Genomic DNA, 19,871 nt, shown 5'->3' on the forward strand with positions numbered 1-19,871 from the left:
ATAAAAACTTTCTCTGCTTTTAAACTATATTTAAGATCAAGTAGTGTCTTTTTCTTACAAACTTTGATATATTTCTCTGTATTATGTAAGGAGTTATCTATTATTTTTTAAATTATATGATATTTAATTTCCAGAAATGTTTTATATATATATGTGTATATATATATGTATATAATTATACATGTACTATATATACTATTTAAAACTGCTTTCTGAGTAGATATAATTTTCTCTTATTGCAATTAATTTTAACTTTTAGGTTCTTTTTCAGTTAAAAACATTGAGAATCATATTTTTAGTTTGTTGCTGTTATCTATCTCTCCTTAGAAGGATTTTGTTTTCATTGAGAGAAAATTAATTGTATTTAATAATGCAGAAGAAAAAACATATATATTAATTTGAATAAGTTGATTTATTTCTGATAAGTAATAATAAAATTTTATGGCCTTAATGCTTATATGAAGATGGCCAATTGATAAATTGTCCAAATACCCTAGTTATGCATATTTCTGATTAGTTGACATTTTAGAATTATAACTTTATCAACTTATCATTTCAAATTAATAATGCCTAGATTTTATTTCACTCGAAACTTCCTTACCTTGAGATATGAAGTGAAACCATTTCTCATTTTAGTTATCATATTGCATTAAAGAATTTTTTAGTAGTCAAAATGCATGTGAATCTTGTGTATTTAGCAATTTAACTCTATGTTATGTATTTCTTCAGTCTACCAGTGTCCTCACTGGAATGAAGCAATTATTCACCTCTATGATTAAAAATGCTAATACTGATAATGTTTAAAAATCTCTTCTGATCGTTGTTTTTCCAAAATTGAAATTTTGCCACAAATAGAACATTTCAATTGGATTAAATTATTGAATGATTTTGTATTATTTATGACAGGGTGTTACATTTTCCCACTATAAGGGCCTGATACAGGCTGCCCATGTATTTTAATGAACTATTCCCAATGTAACTGTAGACTCAAATATCTGAGTAGATGATGTACTCCTAGAGTGAGCTCCTAGACATGTTCATATGGTTATGTGTTGTTCTGTTTTTAGGATGTAATTCCTAAATTTTGTTCATTTTTTTGATATCTTAAAAGCCTTCAAAATCAATCATCTATTTATTTACCTATCTACAAGCTAACTTCCTTTGTAATAAAAAGTACTGATTTTATAATGTAGTATAAATCTGAGTAATATTTTTAGTACTGCTACTTCTTAACTTGGTAAATATAGCTTAAAATTTCATCATTGCATTATAAAGTTCATAGAAAAAAAAGAAAAAATAAAGTTCATAGAAGCAAGTTAGATATATAAGACTATATTTTTTCAATCTTTTTTTCTTTTGGGCCAATACTTTTCAATTAATTCACTTTATTCAGTTATTTTGCATTGTAAAAGTCACATTTTCTTAGGGAAATTTCTTACTTTCATTTAAGATCTCTTTGAGAAGAATACTGTTATTCATATTGCATTGTAGAATTTTTTTAAAATATGATATACTTAAATAATACTAGGTCTATAATTTTTTTTAGAAATCTTTATGTAAAAAAGGAAATAAACTAAAATTATACATAAATAAGATAGGAACTAAAACCAGTAACTTAGAAACAAAGAATATAATCAGTCAGTTAGTAACTAATACTTAGGGAATATGTCATATCTTCTTACCACACATTTATAATATATATATATAATATTTATAATATACTGGCTCTGTTCTCAGCTCTTCACACATACTAATTTGTTTAATATCCACAATAATCTAGTGAAGTAGATATTATTATCATCCTTTTAGGAATGGAAAAACTGAAGCACAGGAATAATATGCAACTTGTCCAAGTTCATACAGGAGAAAGGAGTTAAGTTTCACACCCAAATGGTCTGTATTCTTAACTATACCTTTATACTGTCCCTTCATGAGATACCCAAGTAGTTTTTATTCTTTATATGTTTCTATTAATTTTTAAATTATTTCTTGGTTATTGGAAAATGTATCCTGAAGCTCAAAGTTATATAAGTAGTTCAGCTGTGATTCAACAAATAAAGTCTGTTGATCTTTCAAACTAATAGAAAAACTTATGACCTTGACAGAATGTATCCTAAAGTACACAGGAACAATTGGGAAGAATTGTTTTTATGTCTATTACTACTTTTTGGGTTTACCTAACATTACACTATAATTATTAAGGAAACTGTTAAGTCCTAACTTAATGTAAAAAGTTTATCTAATTGATTACCAAAGTGCAGCTTGTAATGAACTTAGTCATCGCAGTTTGAACCTGTGCTGAGTGCCAGTGTTGGCCCGCCCTCCGCTCTTGGCCAGGTGGTAGAATTTTTGTATTGCCTTTCTCCTAAGCCTTTGGCACAAAATCCATTTTTTTTCTTTTAGTACTCAAATTAAGTATCTTTAGATACTTTTCCACTCTAACTAAAAAGAAAATAAGTATAAAAAGAGTTTTCAAGTTTATATTTCCCATTCCCCAGCTATATATACTGGAAAATTATGTGTTTGTTTTCTAATATGAACCAAAAAAAGGACAAATTTCATCAGAAGAAGATATGCTGTATATCCCAGGCATGTCTGGCAAATAAATAAAAATAAAAGTGGAGTAAAAAATTAAATTTCTAGTCTTATTCATGATCCAGAAGCAAGAAAAGCTAGTAAATCATACTGACCACTGTGCATGAGGCTTTCTTCTTTCTTTCTTTCTTTCTTCTTTCTTTCTTTCTTTCTTTCTTTCTTTCTTTCTTTCTTTCTTTCTTTCTTTCTTTTTCTTTCTTTTCTTCCCTCTTTCTTCTTTCCCCACTCTCTTAATTTCCAGTTTGTGGAGTATTTTGTTAAATATTTAGAGTGCAAAGTAAAGCTAAAATATTTTTGAAGTACCTTCCTTAAGGAAGGATTTTTGAAAATCATTAATGACTCTCAATGTAGTTAACATGGCATATGTGATCAGAATAAGCAGACATCGGTGAACTTTTAGCTCATGATTAAGAGTTTTAACTTCTGTCCTTGAGTCTCACAATAACATCTCATTTTTTTCATCCTCCTAGATTATGCTCCTTGAGCTCTTTTCTGTAAACACCAATCACTTGAAATTGAATATCCAGAAGATTAGCCATTTCAAGAGTCATACGTCCTACCTTACTAAAGTATGCTAATATAGAAAATTCTAAAGGATGCAGTTTTTTTTAATCTTTTGCTTTTTTCCATTCAATGCAAATGTCACCACTAAGTACTGAAGTATTATTGCAGGCATATTTTTTACATATAGCAAACATTAAAATCTTTGATTTAGTTGAATTTTTCTTAGACTCCAAGATTGCTTCTGAAAATTATATAAGACTAACTCATATTCATGACAGATTTATTAAGGACAAGTGATATATTAAAACCTTGGAAGTTATGTTTTACATTAAAGGTAAATTAAAACCATAAATTAAATGTGTGCACAGATGAGCCCAGTCTTAGCAAACAGTAATCAGGTACTGTTTAATTTTCCTGTACTGGATAGATTCATCAGAATACACTGAGTCTCTCTAGTAATTTTCCACATCCCCCTTATGTCTGACATTTGCTTCGTTAGAATCAGGTCTCTTTACAATCATAAGGCAAAGCACATTCTTATATTAAGGAGAAAGGATGGCATTGCCATCGCAATATTTTAATCCAGAAAACATATATCTGCTGTTCTCTGTAATGACATATTTGGGAAGTCAAGTAACCTTTAGAAAGAAGTTTACTATAATGAAGTCAGTCTACCCCTGAAATACTTAAATAGGGAATCAAGTTTTGTCTATAAATGTGTAGTTAAGTTTAAAAGGTACAGAGTTAAAAAAAAATAGCCCACGTTCATTCAATTTGTTTTGTCAAAACAAGTAATAAAATATCTTGAACAGTGCCGAGCCAATGGGACTTCAAAATAAAAAGTTGTCTCAAGTTAAAGACACAGTATATTAACAGATGAGCCTGTTACAAAATTATAAATGCAGTTCAGGATAGGGTAGGCAAGAGGGCAGTTAATCTGAACTGTAGCAATGGAAGTCTTCAAACTGTCCATGAAGAAGGCTTCTGATCAATCCTTTCCTTTCTGATCACTATCTCTTTTTGTAAACTTTGGCTTCTTAAGAAAAAAAAATCAGTGGAATATCACAGTGGGTAATTTATTGTGAGTTTCTAAGGCTATGTAAGATTTTGTCTGGCTAATTTACATGTGGTTTCCATATTAGCTTGTTAGGCAGAGTGATCTTCTGTAAAGCAGGTTCAGTCTCCCTGCAGGTTCACTCAACCTCTTGGGAGTTATAATTTCCTTCAAATCCATCACTGTTCTGAAAACTTCCATATCCAACTCCACCAACTTCTCACACACATAGCTGCTACAGAAGGTGGACTTGTTGGCATCACTACTATGTTGGTAGTCTCCGGCACCAAATTCTCCACTGAATCTATTACTCCTAGGATGTACACAATTGCTACCCTTGTAGTGGGGCCATTTTTCTTACCAAGATGGCATTACTTAGTCTCTATAAGAAGTCTCTATAGTCTCTATAAGAAGTCTCCAACTATATAAGAAGTCTCTATAAGAAGATACAACAAATCCTTGGTAATATTTATGTTCCTCTTGTTAGAGAACAAGTTAGTAGGGCCAAGTTTTCCTACACATTCTGTACAGCCAATGTGATGTACAGTCTTCAATATCACTACAAGTCAAAATCGACAAGTTGTTTTATATTTGAAATGTCCAGTCCTCTAGATGCTATTGCTATAACCACTAGAATAGGGTTTTCCTGACAGGAACAGATGAAGGCTCTTCTCTGTCTAAGATTGCTTGCCATGGATACTGGTACAAGAATATCTTTCCTGGTATCGTCCAGAGAATCTTCATTCTTTTTGTTCTCTGCATACACTAAGGTCAATGAATCCTTGCCTGTTGAAAGTCATGCAGAAATTATCATTTGTCTGACTTCTGTGTGATATTCTCAGAGGCAGAACCAATCTTCCCACAACCAAGAAGATATATTCATCCAAGAAATTAGGAGCAATCATCTTTATTTCTCTAGGGAAAACAGCACTAAACATCATGATGTGGTGAACTCCCTTTGGAGACTTGCTGTTTTGTTCAAGTATTCTACATATCTGAACTTCAAACTCCATATCCAACATTCTATCAGCTTTATTCAACACCAAGTATTTGCAAAAGTCTAATCCAATATTTCCTCTTTCCATCATATCTACTAGGCCTCAAAAGTGGCTACTAACACATGGCATCCCTGTTTTAAGTCTGCTGACCAATATCAGCACCACCATAAATAATCCAAAGAGAACCCTAGAATGGTATGAAAATTTTCTGGCTTTCTCATAGATCAGCACTGCCAGTTGTCTTGTTGGTGCTAATACCAAGGAAACTGGATATTTGCAGCTTCCAAATATTCCATTTTCTTTTATAGCTCTCCACGTTTCTCCTCTACCATCAGAATAAATCTGCCTCAAGATGGGCAAGAGAAATACTTTAGTTTTTACAGACTCTGTTTGGGTACAAGCCACCAAGTGTCTTTTCCTTCTGCATTGGAGTCAGGTGAGTATAACAAATAAGCTCAATGTTTCCCAAGATGAATTCTCCCATCTCATCATAATTGAAACTTTCAATATGTGGGAGAGAGTTGTTGCCAGTTGCCTCAATTGGAATGTCATATTTCTAAAAATTAAATCTATTCTTATCTCCAAAAGAGTTTCTGTTCCAAGCACTTACTTGGTGGGAGTGGTTTTGACAAATCATCTTCATCTGATCTGTCACACCAGCAACTGGTTCCACTATGTTCATTTGTCAGAGCCACTTCTGTAATCATGGCTGCCAATACTATCAATCTTTTTGTCCATGATCATCAAACCTCCACTTTTATCCACTTCCACCATCAGTGAGAAACTAGACTGTCCTCTTGAGTCGCTATGAACCTCAAAACTGTTGTATGCATCCTTCATTGGAACTCATTATGAACTGTCTTTATCAAAGACTCTTTTAGTAACTTCTCTGTTTCTTAAGGGAGGAGGAATATAGCACCCTTTATAGGCTGTACTTCCTCCATGCTGATTACCAGAAGAATTCAGATGTGCATTACCAAATTGCTGGTTCAGTTTGAGCTCATTTTCCACCACCACAGGATCTATCTCTGAAGAATACAGAGAACTCAGAATCTTCCTCCACAGCTCTCTAAAATGTGTAGAATGTTGTTCCGACAAATAAGGTCTCCAGATACATAACCATTGTTTGAAAGAAGTATCTTTGAACAACTTATGATTCAAAAAAAGTTTTATGACATTATTGTCCAATGATTATAAAACATGGCTGAGTAAATCATTTGAAATAGGTATGTTTTAATGTTTCATATAGTTTTTAACTGAATTTTAAATTATTTAATTTAAAAATCATCTCTTCAGATTTGTTTGATAAATCTCTAATTGTGTTACTATTTTAGATTAAACAATATTGCATGTATTTCAGTCAAAAATACTGGGATTTTACAATTTTTTGTTTATTCTATACTCAGTTACAGTGTGATTTATTGTCTATACTTTTCTCTGTAATAAGGAATTAACCTAATTAAGTTTGTGGGTACTAAGCAAAAAACTATGAATTCACTTAATGACTTGCAAGTAGCACAATGTAATAGTGTAAAAATAAGACTATAATTTTAGAGATTTCTCTGAATTCTAATTTTGACCATAAATGGGTTTCTATCAAATATTATATGCAGTTAGAGCCACTATAACTATATGGATTTGTGAATATATTGTTCAAATATACATAATGGCTCACATCTCTTGACATACTCAAGGTTAAATGTTGACAAGTGCTGTGCAAATTCTTCACCCTCCTCCTTTTAAATATTGCATGTAAAATGCAACATGTGTAAATGCCACAGGTTAATAGGTTTCCATAATCCTGTTCTATATATAGAATTCTTCAGGTCCCAAGATACAATGCAACTAATCCAATGCCCAATATGAAAGAAATTATTTTATTAATGATGTTTCCTGAATTAGGTAAAGAAGAATTAAATCAGTTTTTTGCACTTTTGTTTCTTTAATTGATAAGGGATAATAAAATCTAAGCCTTCAGAATGATAAGATTTTCAAGCTGTAAAAGACCTACAAAAATATACATCTAGTCCATTATTGATGAGGAAATCAATGCCTATGTTAAGCTCGCTATCTGTGACAGATTTGAGAGAATGTCAAGATAGTTGATTCCTAGGTCAATGCATTTTTCTGTACAAGATACAACCTCTCCTTTAAACTAACACAAATGCATCATAAAGAAATGTTTCACATAGACACTATAATTCCTTTAATTCAGCCTTCTTTCCTTCACAATTCTAGATTAACTGGGAAAGTAACTATCGTATTTCTTTTTGTTCTGAGTATCAGTTGTTCCAAACTCCACTTTATGTGAAATTTTCTACTTCTACCAAACCCACTTAATAACAGAAAATGAGTCTCTTTTTTTTCTCAGATATTCAGAAATTTCCCAGGAATAATCACAAACAAAAGATTTAAGGAGAATACAAGCCATATGCTTAGAAATTTGCATTTGGTGAGTATTTAAGCATTCTTGGTAAAGAATCTTTAAGTATGGAAAGGATGTGTGCTTTTTCAGCATATAGAGGAAGGAGAATGGGGGAAGATCAATCTTTAGCTAATGAAGTTGCTTTATTCCCTTCCTCCTTGTCTCCTTCTCATCTGCTTTTTTTCTCTTTCTTTTGTTTTTTCCTTGCTTCAAAGTAATAAGCCAGAGACGCCTGGGTGGCTCAGTTAGTTAAGTGTCCTCTTAATTTTGGCTTAGGTCATGATATCAGGGTTGTGAGATGGAGCCCCATTTGGGGCTCCCTATGCAGTATGGGTTTGCTTGAAATTCTCTCTCTCCCTCTGCCTCTGTCACTCCTCCAATGCTCTCTCTCTCACATACACAAAATAAATAAACAAATAAAATCTTAAAAAAAAAAAAAAAGAATCCAAAGTGAACATGGTGGTATATACTAGAAGGTCCATTTTTTTTCTATTTTTATATATGCTTCAATATAGCATGATTAAAAATAAATAATCAGAATATTTACATTAGAACAACGTTCCCTACATTTCAGAATGGAACTACTGAGATTGGCAGATTAAAAAACTATATTTATATAACTTTAGAAGTTCAAATGATATAACCTTTAATATACACTTTAGCTTAAGTTTACATTCTGAACCCTCCATTCTCAAGTGAAATATCAAAACATTTTTCCTTAGAGTTATTTAAATGGATAGCAAACATTCCCAAAACTGTGTAGCGTGGGATTTAATTAGAGAGATTAGTGGCCCCTTGGTTCCCTGAACTGAATAGTTTGTTTCTTGAAACTTAGAAAGATGAAAAACTAGGTCCTCAGGCTCTTATTCCTCAAATTATAAATATTCCCCAAACAAGCATACTAGCTGAAAAAGAAAAAAGAAAAAACATGACAAAAGCCTATATATTCTTCAAATACTTGCATTTCTAATTCAATGGATAATTAGGCAACCTGTCCCTTATTACCACTGAGTGGGAGGTGGTCAGTGAGGAAGGTTTCTAGGGATATGCATATTGTCAAACTTTTAATACTATTTCCTTCACAGTCTCAGAAATGAAACATATATATATATATGTTTCATATATAAATACATACATATATTTATTAATTTACTTCTTAATCCTTTTAATCATTTCTATAACACTAAAAAAATAAAAGGAAACTATCTGATTTCCTAGATAATGGCTATGCAGTTATTTATATTTTTATTATTAATATACAATAGATTCATCTCTGTTGAAGGAAAACTCCACAACAAAGTAATTCTGAGGAGTTTCATACCCAGTCTTTTATTATTAATATACAATAGCTTAGTCTCTGCTGAAGAAAAACTCTTATCCATCAATCAGCTCCATTTCTGAGCTATTGTATTCAGTTAGTCTCATTAAATTTGGTTGTGCAAAACAATAAAATAATACAAGGTTTTACCTTTCCTATTCATTTCTATCTACTATTAAAGCAATTTACTGAAGTTTCTACAAGTCATCCATTATTTTAGTCCCTTTGGGCTGCAATCCAGAAGTCTGATATTAGAGTGCCAGCATGGTCAAATGAGACTTATTGCTGTGCCCTCACATGGCAGAAGGGGCAAGGGATCTCTTTGAAACTCCCTTTATCAGTCACTAGTCTCTTTCATCAGGTTCTAGCTCCATAACTTGAACACTTATGAAAGGTCCCACCTACCAATATCATCACCTCTGGGGGTTAGGATTCCAACACATGAATTTTAGGGGGATAAAAACATTCAGATGATAACATCATCTGCCTCTACCCATTTGCCTCTACCCAAAAAAAACTGGAGGCTCTGGGATTTGAAATCTCACTAGCCCTTTAGGCTGCTTATAGGAAAGTTACTTCTTTGATTTATTTCTCAGCATCTTTTGTATTCCACGATAATTGTTGTTGTTGTTGTTTTCTGGCAAGGTTGTTATGAGATCAATTAGATTATTTAAATGCCAAAATTTCAGCCATATATCAGGTATTCATCAATGACAAAATTAAATTTTGCCTCTTTTCAATGACTTGTGCTTCCCCTTTCAGTGTCAAAATTAAAGCTCTTAATATTAAATGCCTTTTTAAATACCTATTGGTAAATTCTACATTTTAAGACAGACATTTCGTCTGCCTAATTGTGTTGAACACCCTTATAGTAGATTCCTGGCACATAGTAAAATTTCAATAAACATTTATTAAATAAATAATTCTGGGGTTCCTAGAGTATCATGTACGGAGCTTAGAAGCTACCACTCCACCCTAGTAATAAGGAGTGAAAAATGGAACACAGAAAAATCACTCAGTTTTCTAGAATCCCTAAGAAAGGTAAAGACACAAGGAAAACCACTGTCCCTAAGAGAACCCAACCAACAGAGAAATAGAGAATAACAACTTAGCAAAGCAGGGACTCATGAAGAGAAACTGCTGTAGAAACCAGTGCCTGGGTAGAAACCCTAGGCTGTAATCACCAAAACTGATGGAGGCTCAGTGTGGAGAGCTCTGAGTTGTTGTAGAGGGACTCTCACAATATGAGATTTACTTGCAGAAGCTTAATCAGGTTCCCACAGTAAATATCAGAAGAAAAAAATTCAAAATATGAAAATTAAGCATTTATAATAATAAATAACCAAAATCCAGAACACTGACAACACGAAATACTGCCAAGGATGTAGAGCAATAGGAACTCTCATTCATTCATTGCTGGGGATTGCAAACTAATACAGCCATTTTGGAAGATAGTTTAGCAGTTTTTTACAAGTAAATATGTTCTTACTGTATAATTCAGCAATTGTACTCTTTGGAATTTACCCAAAAGTTGTGAGAACTTAGTGCCACATAAAATAAGGATGTTTACAGCAGCTTTATTCATAATTGCCAAGACTTAGAAACAGCCAAGATGTCCTTGAGTAGGTGAGTAGATAAATAAATTGTGGTACACAGACAATGGAATATTATTCTATTATTCAGTGCTAAAAAGAAATGAGCTATCAAGCCATGAGAAGTCATGGAGGAAACTTACATGCATATTACCAAGGGAAAGAAGTTAATCTAAAAGGCTACATATGATATGACATTCTATAAAAGCAAAACTATGGAGACAATAAAAAGTCAGCGCTTGCCAGGAACTGGGATTGAGAGGAAGGAGGGATGAACAGGCCAAGCACAGAGGAATTTTAGAAGACTAAAAATATTCTGCATGATATTTTAATGATGGATACATATTTTTATACATTGATCCAAACCCATCAGATGCACAGCATCAAGAGTGACCCCTAATATAAACTATGGACTTCTGTGATTACAATGTGTTACTATCAGTTTATCCCTTGTAATAAACGTGCTACTCTTGATGAGAGAAGTTGATAATGGAGGGGAAGGCTCTCCATATCTGAGAGAAGGAGATTTATGGGAAACCTCTGCATGTTCCTCTCAATTTTTCTATAAACCTAAAACTGTTTTTAAAAAGTCCTTATCATCATCATCATCATCATCATCATCATCATCATCATCATGAAGCATATGCATTGGATACCCAGTAGCTCGCCGTGATCGTATAGTGGTTAATAGTGGTTAGTACTCTGCGTTGTGAGGCATATGCATTTTTTCTATATCTTACTACTGATTAATATAGATAATAATATCATGTTCACAAATGTAAGAATGAATCTAATGCTAGTTGAAAGACAAAAGTAAATTTATTATGCCATACTACTGAAGCAATTGAAAATCAGTTGTAAATAAATTTACTTTAGTAAAATATCAAGATATGCATTTAAATTTCACTTTTCCAAAATTGTAGCTATGTTTATACATTTATAATTATCTTCACTTAAAAACATCTGTAGAGACTGCCATAAATACTGAAGTGAAAAATATATATAAAGTGGCAGATCAAGATTTCAGCAGTGGCTATATGTCCAAAATCCTTCTTCCTACTCCCCTTACTAAACTCTGTCCCTACCACCATATTGCGCTGAATCCAGTGAAGTTACTTAAATTCATATGTTCACCCCAAAATATAACCAGTTGTCTTAGCTCCAACCTCAAAGATAAACAATGGCGTCTCTACTGAAGTAGACTTTTTTATCTCTAAGTTTAGATTTTAACTAGATATGATTTTGAGGAATGAGATATAGGAAAAGCCTTACCTAAGCATTTTATTTTTGAACAGTGTTTTGCCAAAGGTATCATTCATTGTTGTTCCTATATATCTGTAGTGTAAACACTGTGACCACTAAGGCAATATACCCCGATATTCATAGGACATAATTTAATAAAGAATGAGAGGTTTTTTTTTTTGCTTCTGATACAAATATCAAAAATAAATTATGATGAGATCTTGCCTACAAGATGACCTTTAGAATGGAGGCTTGGAGAATTCGTTATTGTTTTTTAATAGCGGTACTATTGTAGTAAAAATAATAAAATGTTAAGTAGTAGGAGGAACAGAAATGGCATGATTTAAATTACAATATTTTGTGAGGCTCTAGATTAATATACTCTGATTACATCTGGCATTTAATTAATTTATTTAATTTCTTTCATTTCAATACCTGCATTACAAAAATGTCATTAATACAACACTTTCATCCAGATCACCAAATATTGAGTGATGTTAAAGAATTGTGATCATGCATTAAGCACTGGAGATTTTAAAACAAATGCCATATTTGCCCTCTCTCTCTTTCTTTCTTTTTTCTCTTAGTAGTAGTACAGTCTACTGGGGAATAAAATCATCATTTATTGCAATATATAAAATAACTATACTATATAATGCAGATTATCAGTGGCAGATAAATACAAAGTGATCAAAGTAGCAGGTACAAGATAAGAGACATGAATAGTGCATATCAGTAGAACTAATATCTAGTCCAGGCTTTTCCATTGCTCCAATGTGAAATTTTGAACAAATAATTTCACAGTTGATCAAGTTTCTTTAATCATTAAATAACTGACCAAGAATTAAAATAGCTAATATTTCTTGGGAAGTTTCACTTTATATAAAAACCTACTCTGGCTATTCCCATGAATATGATGATCTTATTGAGTGAAAAATGAAGCCTTCGAGGTAGTACATAAAGAGTAAGCATAGCATCAAGGATTCATATCATTGTGTTCTACCTCCTGCTAGTTAATGCATTCAGCACGCAAATCACAATACAATTTTCTAAGGTCCCAGAGGGGGAAAAAGTGTAATTATCTGAAACATGATTAAAAAATGGAAGACAGCACATGAATTCAGCTACCTCCATGAAGAAGATAACATTTTCCTTTTTTTTTCTTTTTCATTGCATTTCTACTAGTTTTCTGTTAAGGTAGCAGCTCTCAATAAAAATAAAATATAAAAGACATTTAGAGTTATAAATAAGTCCTAAGGATCTAAAGCACATCACAGGGAATATAGTCAATGATATTGTAATAACTATGTATGGTGGCAAATAGTAACTAGACTTTATCATGGTGAGTGTTTTATAATGTATATAAATGTCAAATAACTAATTTGTACACCTGAAACTAAAATAATATCGTTTTCAACTAGAAATAATAAATGAATACATTTCCAAGTGTGATTTCACAACACCAATCAGATCGCCCTGGATAATGTCAATACTTCTGTTTCTGCTTTTGATCTAGATGAAGATGTTACAATATGGGGCAAGGGTTGGTAGGAATGGAGGTGCTAAAGTACCTCCATCAAAGCAAGTGAAATTGGAGATTAAGACTGTGAAGCTTTCCCCATCATAAAGTATTTCACTTTCATTCAAAGGGTATAGGCCTGCTTCTACTGGCAGATCTCTTCACTTTCTTAATTGCAAAATTTGCTTCAGATAATATTATCTATATCCCCCTAAAACATCCCTGCCTTCTAAATTAAATTTTAAAAATCACCAGCAAAAGGCTTTTTGTCTTATATTTATCCTCAAACGTGAAGAAGAGGAAATGGATGGGGTGTCAGATATGCTCATAAAAACATTCAGTTCACGTGAAAGGAAACTTTTATCTCTCCTAAAGGTATTAATCAAAGACTAGTACCCAAAGTAGCTAACCCTGTGGCAAGATAAATGAACTGTGGAGTACACACAGAGCCTAGGATGTACCTAATATATAAATGCCATACATTCTACAAACTTTTGCATAAGTATATTCTCCTCCAAAAAGCATTGTGTGTGTGTGTGTGTGTGAGTTTTTGTTCTCTACTAATATTATAGAATTAAGACATATAGCTATTAAATAGGAGCCACGTGATGTTAAGACACAGAGTTCATGAAACACATTTATAACTTAACAATAAGTGAAGATATTTAACTGCCTGCTGCTTAAGAAAGTTGGTCCTGGGGATGTATAAACCATTAGACCTTGAAAAAGTGTCTATAGAAATGTGCTGTTACCCCCATAGGTGGCTATATGCTCCATCTAGGTGAATTGAGCTGTGCAAATTAGCATGTGATCACAAACCAAGACCAAAATAAATCCAAGTCATGAGGGAAAGATATCAAACAGGGAGGATGAAAGAAAAGTAAAGAAGAACCCCTGTCTCTTTTTCCAATTGCTTTCTTATTAGGTTTTCAAAGGAATTTGTGTTGGACGAGAAAGATTTTTATTCTCAGAACTACAGACAGATTTTCTCATATATATGGGAAACCGTGGGGTGTCAAAAATACATGGACTTAAGATGGGATGAGCAAGTCAATAGTATCTGAAAAGATTCAATAAATTGGAAAGAATTGTCTATATTCTTAAATTATCTATAAGCTTGGATAAATTAAATGCATCTGAGGAGAAATCACAATTCTTTCCATTTAGAAAAGGCCTAATAACATCAAAAAATACTCACTTGTATTTTAAGACAAACTAAATGTCAAATTCCTTACGATAACCTTTTTTAGTACCTGTAGTGAATGGGTCATTACGTTACATTCTACACTTACCCCAAATGTGCGTAAATCACATAAACACATATACTGGTGGTTTGAATGTAGAACCTGATGACGTCACATGTGCACCAAAGATATGAAACTGGGTTGATTCCCAAGCAGGTGCAAAAATAACTTGAAAAAGTAGGAAAGGGATATTGGCTGGGGTTAAAGTGTGAGATTGTGGTGAAGGTTTCCTACGTGAAGGCTGGGTGCGTGTGCCCTGAACTTCCCTGAGAGCCAAAGGTGGGAGCACTCAAGCTTTCTTATCATTTTGACCGTTCTGTTTTATGGACTACCTCTGTAACTCATGTGTGGTTGAGAAGAATGTGTTTTCTGTTATGGTTGGATGGACTTTTCTACAAATGTTAAGACAGCCAAGTTAGGTGATAGACCTGTTCAGGTCAACTGTGCCATGATTTTCTACCTGCTTACTCTATCAATTTACAACAAAGAAATTTCAAATTCTCCAACTTTCATTTGATTGAATTTTGTGTTTTTTTCTTAGTGTATTATTGTCTTTTAAAACTATTTTAGTAGCTCCAGAATTTACAACACGTATACTTAAATAATGTAGGTACACAATGAAGTTTCACTTGTAACGCTTCCTGTGTGGTGCAGTTACTGCCAGGCGCTCAGCTGAGCTGGGAAAGAGAGACTGAGCTGCCAAATGTCAGTTAGCCAAATTAAGGCAACAAGCCAAAAAGTGGAAGAGTTAAGTCTTTAATCATTTACTGCAATGGGAAATAAGCAAAAGGCTAAAAGCAAGGAAGCCCATGCCCCACCCCTGGTTCATTTTCCCCCATGGAACAGCACATCAGTCAAGGGGTGGTGCAGATGTGGGGGTTGGCTCACTGTTGGCTCAAAGTCTCTGGCACTTTCATGGACTCTCAGGGAAAGGATAGAAGTGGGAAGGTACCAAGTACTGAGTCAGTTGGGGAAAGGTGTCTTTATGGTTTCCAGTTCCTCCCTCTCCCCCATATGAGACCTCAGCAAAGACGCCTGAAGAAGACCTCTCTGCCCAAGGCCTCAAATACAGACACCTAGGAAGGAAGGTGATGGTGATGGAAATGCACATGTGTGAAGAGCATGACTGTCCAGAGGGCCTCATACCTTGACTCCTCCCTTCAGAAACTGCAGTGCATTTGCTGCAACACCAAGTCTGTGTGGGGAGGGCATTTTTCCTCTGTAAGATAGGACAAGTAAAGCCTCTGTAATTGCCTATACTCAGGCCCCCCAAAAAATCACACATAGGTTTTTAACTAGGAGCCAAACTCCTCAGTTACCTTTAAGAATTTATCCTGAATTCCTCCTTCACATACTTTACGACATTGCTATCATTTATATCAATTATTCATAGGTTATACACACCTGATATATTGTTACTGTAGTGCTTTCAACAAGCAGTTGCCTTTTACATCAACAAAGAATATAAAACATAAAATATTTTATTTCGCTTTCATTGGTGCCTTTTTGCAACCCTCTTCTTTATATAGTTCCAAGTTTCTGACCTATATCTTCTTTTTTTTCACTGCCTGAAGAATTTCGTTTTTACATTTATTTTCAAGCAAGTCTGCTAGAAATGATTTCCCTTATTTTTTTTTCCTCAGAATCTTTATTTCTCTTTTATTTTGGAAGGATAATTTCCCAGAACATAGATAGATACAGATCTCTAGGTGTTTTTCCCTCCTTTTAACAGTTGAAATACTTCAATCCATCCTTCTGTGTTTTTTTGCATTTTTTAATGAGAAGGCTGTTGAAATTCTTATCTTTCTCCATATATAAGGGTTTCTTTTCTTTTTTTTCTTTATCTTCCTTTAATATTCTATTTTTTTCCTTATGATTTAAATATGATATTCCTACTCTTATTTTTTGTTGTTGTTGTTCTGTTTTGTTTTTTAAATCTTGCTTGGGATTCTCTGACATTCTTCAATTTATGATTTAGTATCCATTATTAATTTAGTAAGGTTCTTGGCAATATTGCTCTAAGTATTTCTTCTACTTTTTCTTTCTTATTTCTGTTATTCTAATTATGTATAAGTTACACCTGCTATTATTAGTAGTTGTTCTGAACAGTTCTTTGATGTACTGTACTTTTTAAAAAAATTCATATTTCTATTTGTGTTTTAGTTTGGGATGTTTCTATTGACCTATTTTCAAGTTCATTGATTCTTTCCTCAGCTGTGTAAAATCTACTAAAAATCTTGTTCATATGACATGGGTCATATCTGAGTCTGGTTCTGATGATTGCTTTAATTTCTCAGAATTTTTTCTTGCTTTTTAGCATGCCTTTCAATGTTTTTTTTTTTTCCCAATTGATATAAACATGCTATATAGAGTAATAGGAACTGAAATAAATAAGCCTTCAGTCTGAGGATTTATGTTAATCTGGCCAGGAGTTGGGCTATGTTATACATATTTTAGGTATTTTGGTGGCAGGAGATGGAGGAGGGAGGATTCTATAATTCAATGATTTTGTCTGTCTTTTCATGGACTACTTTTGAGGGGTATAGCTTTCACAAGTGTTCCTGTTCCTCCTCTAAGGAAATAGGCTTTTTCCCCCAGACATCTGTTTCCTCTCCTAAGAGCAGCATTCATATCTATTTTCTGAGACCATATATTATGTTGATTTTTCCCCTTTGGTAAAATAAGAAAACTATAAATGAGACATAATTCTCTTCTTCCAATTGAAGTAATATTTTAGAATTTCCATCGAGGTAATTTCTTCCCCCTCAAGATTAAAACTTTTAATGGGAGAAGAGTTTCAGTGGTTTTCCAGATCACTACCATCCCCTCAGCCTGAGTGGAGCCAGGAAAGAATCTTTCTCAGATCCTTTCCATGAGGAACTGTGGGGAATCCTTTTATAAAACCCTGCACACTTATGAGGGTCCGCTTATGTCAATGAATCCCAGGAGTTTCTCACTCTCACTATATGCTCACTCAGCCTACAGCAATCCTATAAAATAGCCATTTCAATGTTCCTACAATCCTGTTATTTCTAGAAGCTTCTGCTGTAGGTAATAAAATCTCAGGATTGATATCTCCCTGGATGTGTTTCAAGATCTCAGTGTAGTGGTTTGTCCAACTATATCAATTATCTGATGGGTCTCAGAAAAGCCACAGAAAAGCTTTTTCCTGTCATGAGGACAATGATGACTTCCAAGCTCTTGACATGTCATATCTGATACTGGCAATCCCAAAGAGCAACATGTGATTCAGATGTCCACGCAGGTCCAACCAATGGTGACCCAGGTAGAATGAAACATCAAATCCACATTACTGCATACATAGAAAGGTGTGCTCCTATAGTCAGTTTGATCCGAACTCTAAAAATGGATGACTTTCAGATCATTTTGCCCAGGAACAATGCTATTTTATTTGTAGGGGGTTTTGGTCCTTTTTAAAATTTAAAATATTTTACCTAATTATGGTAATAGAATGTGGAATGTTGGCTTAGGAAGTTAAACATTATAAGATACCACTGCCCATGTGGGGAAAATATGTTTCAGGTTTTTCATGAATAATGATAAACAAGTTCTTGAAATACAACCAGGCTGTATATTATAGCTTGCCTTTAGAGATTAGGTATTCTGAAACCTGAAGAAAGTGCTAGAGCTTAATCTTAGCATTAAGATTTCTAAGAAAAAGTTACTTAAAATGTGCATTTATTACTTCAGTACATGGTGATAATTATCTATATTTTTGTCTCTGAATGTCACATATTCCTTATATAATTTATTCCTTTTCTATACAAATGCAACATGGAGGTACATTGTTTAGGAATAGGTACTGTACTTGTGCAAGGCTTCAATTATTTCAGAGAAATCAATACAATTTATTACAGGAAAGGAGAAAAAGGAGGGAAAGAAAACATGAATCATTTGCACTATATAGATATGAATATCTAAATCTAAGGGGATAAATAAGTACATATTCATATTCAGAAAAATGTAAAATATGTTAGCAAAAGGGACTCCTTTTACTCTTAGGGAAAATCTGATTTACATCTATATTTCACAGTAGAACAAATAACTTTCCATTCAAAATGAATTTCAGAGTTTTACAATCTGCCTTATGTGGAAGAGTATACCGATGAAAATCCTTAAAGCATAAAGAAAAGCTTTCACCAAAGCAGTTTTGGGGAGTTATATACATAATAGACCAGGTGAATTTACTATTTGATTCACATAATCATCACTGTCAAAGTCCATGGAATAGCATGCATAAAAAATTACAAACATAAACCACCTGATATTTTTTCTTTTTTGTGTTCTGAGATGGAGCTGTTGTGTTTGTAATGTATTCCCTATAATCCTTCTTAATCTCTCTGTCTTCTCCTTACCTTAAATAGCAATCAAAGGAAGCTAGCTTGCTAAGTTTCAGGAGCCTCTGATTTTGTACGAACTTTAGCTATCTTAAGAAATTATTATAAAATGGGTTTATTTCATTATCAATGACCAAAATTCCTGAAAGTGTATTCCAATTATGCCTGTGTTATTGCTTCCATAAAAACAGGGTTCTTGAATGTAGTTTAGAACAGGCATTAACAGAGCTTCCCCTTGTAAAAGGGAAATTGGGGTATATCCTCATGAGCTCCAAAACTGTTTTTAAGACCTTTATTGCATATAATTTTTAATTTTATTTTTTTAAGTTTATTGATAAATTATTTACATTATTAAAGGTCACCCTCCATAGGCATATGGTTTGGTGAATTTTGGCAAAAGTATGCAGTAAGGTAACCAATACCAATTTCAGGATATAGAATGTTACACACACACACACACACACACACACACACACGCAAAGTTCCCTGGAGTCTTTTGCAGTCAATAGCCTTCTTCTCCCTCCCTCAGATTTTAGCATCTGCTAAACTGATTTCCATCCTTATCATTTTGCCTTTTCAAGACTTTTATATAAATAGAATCAGATAGTATGCCTTTCTCATTTCTCTTTCTTTGATCACACAGAACTTTTGTGATCCATCCATTTTGGGGGAGAGGGTTCCATCAGTACCTCATGCTGAATAGTATTTCTTTTTATAGATGTACCACAATATGCTCATCAATATGCCAGTTGATGGGCGTTGGTGATGTTTCCAGAACTTGGCAATCATGAGGAAAGTTGCTATACACATTCATGTACAGATGTCTGTGTGGATATTTTCATTTCTGTTGTATAAATATCTATATGTAGGACTACAGGGTCGCATTAGAAGCATACACATGATTTTATAAGCAACTGTCAAACCATTTGGTAAAGTAGATGTGCCAACTTGATTCCCATGGGAATGCTATAATATAAAAGATATACAATTTCTTTGCATCCTTTCATCCACCTTTATTGTCA

General features: G+C 33.4%; 1 pseudogene; it reads right to left on the reverse strand.

The window, feature by feature from the left end:
* Positions 1-4,292: 4,292 nt before the first annotated feature.
* LOC112678713 (ATP-dependent RNA helicase DDX3X-like) lies at positions 4,293-15,703 on the reverse strand (annotated as a pseudogene).
* Between the last annotated feature and the right edge of the window lie 4,168 nt (positions 15,704-19,871).

The sequence above is a fragment of the Canis lupus genome, chromosome 22 (genome assembly GCF_003254725.2).
Source record: "Canis lupus dingo isolate Sandy chromosome 22, ASM325472v2, whole genome shotgun sequence".
NCBI classification, from domain to species: Eukaryota; Metazoa; Chordata; class Mammalia; order Carnivora; family Canidae; genus Canis; species Canis lupus.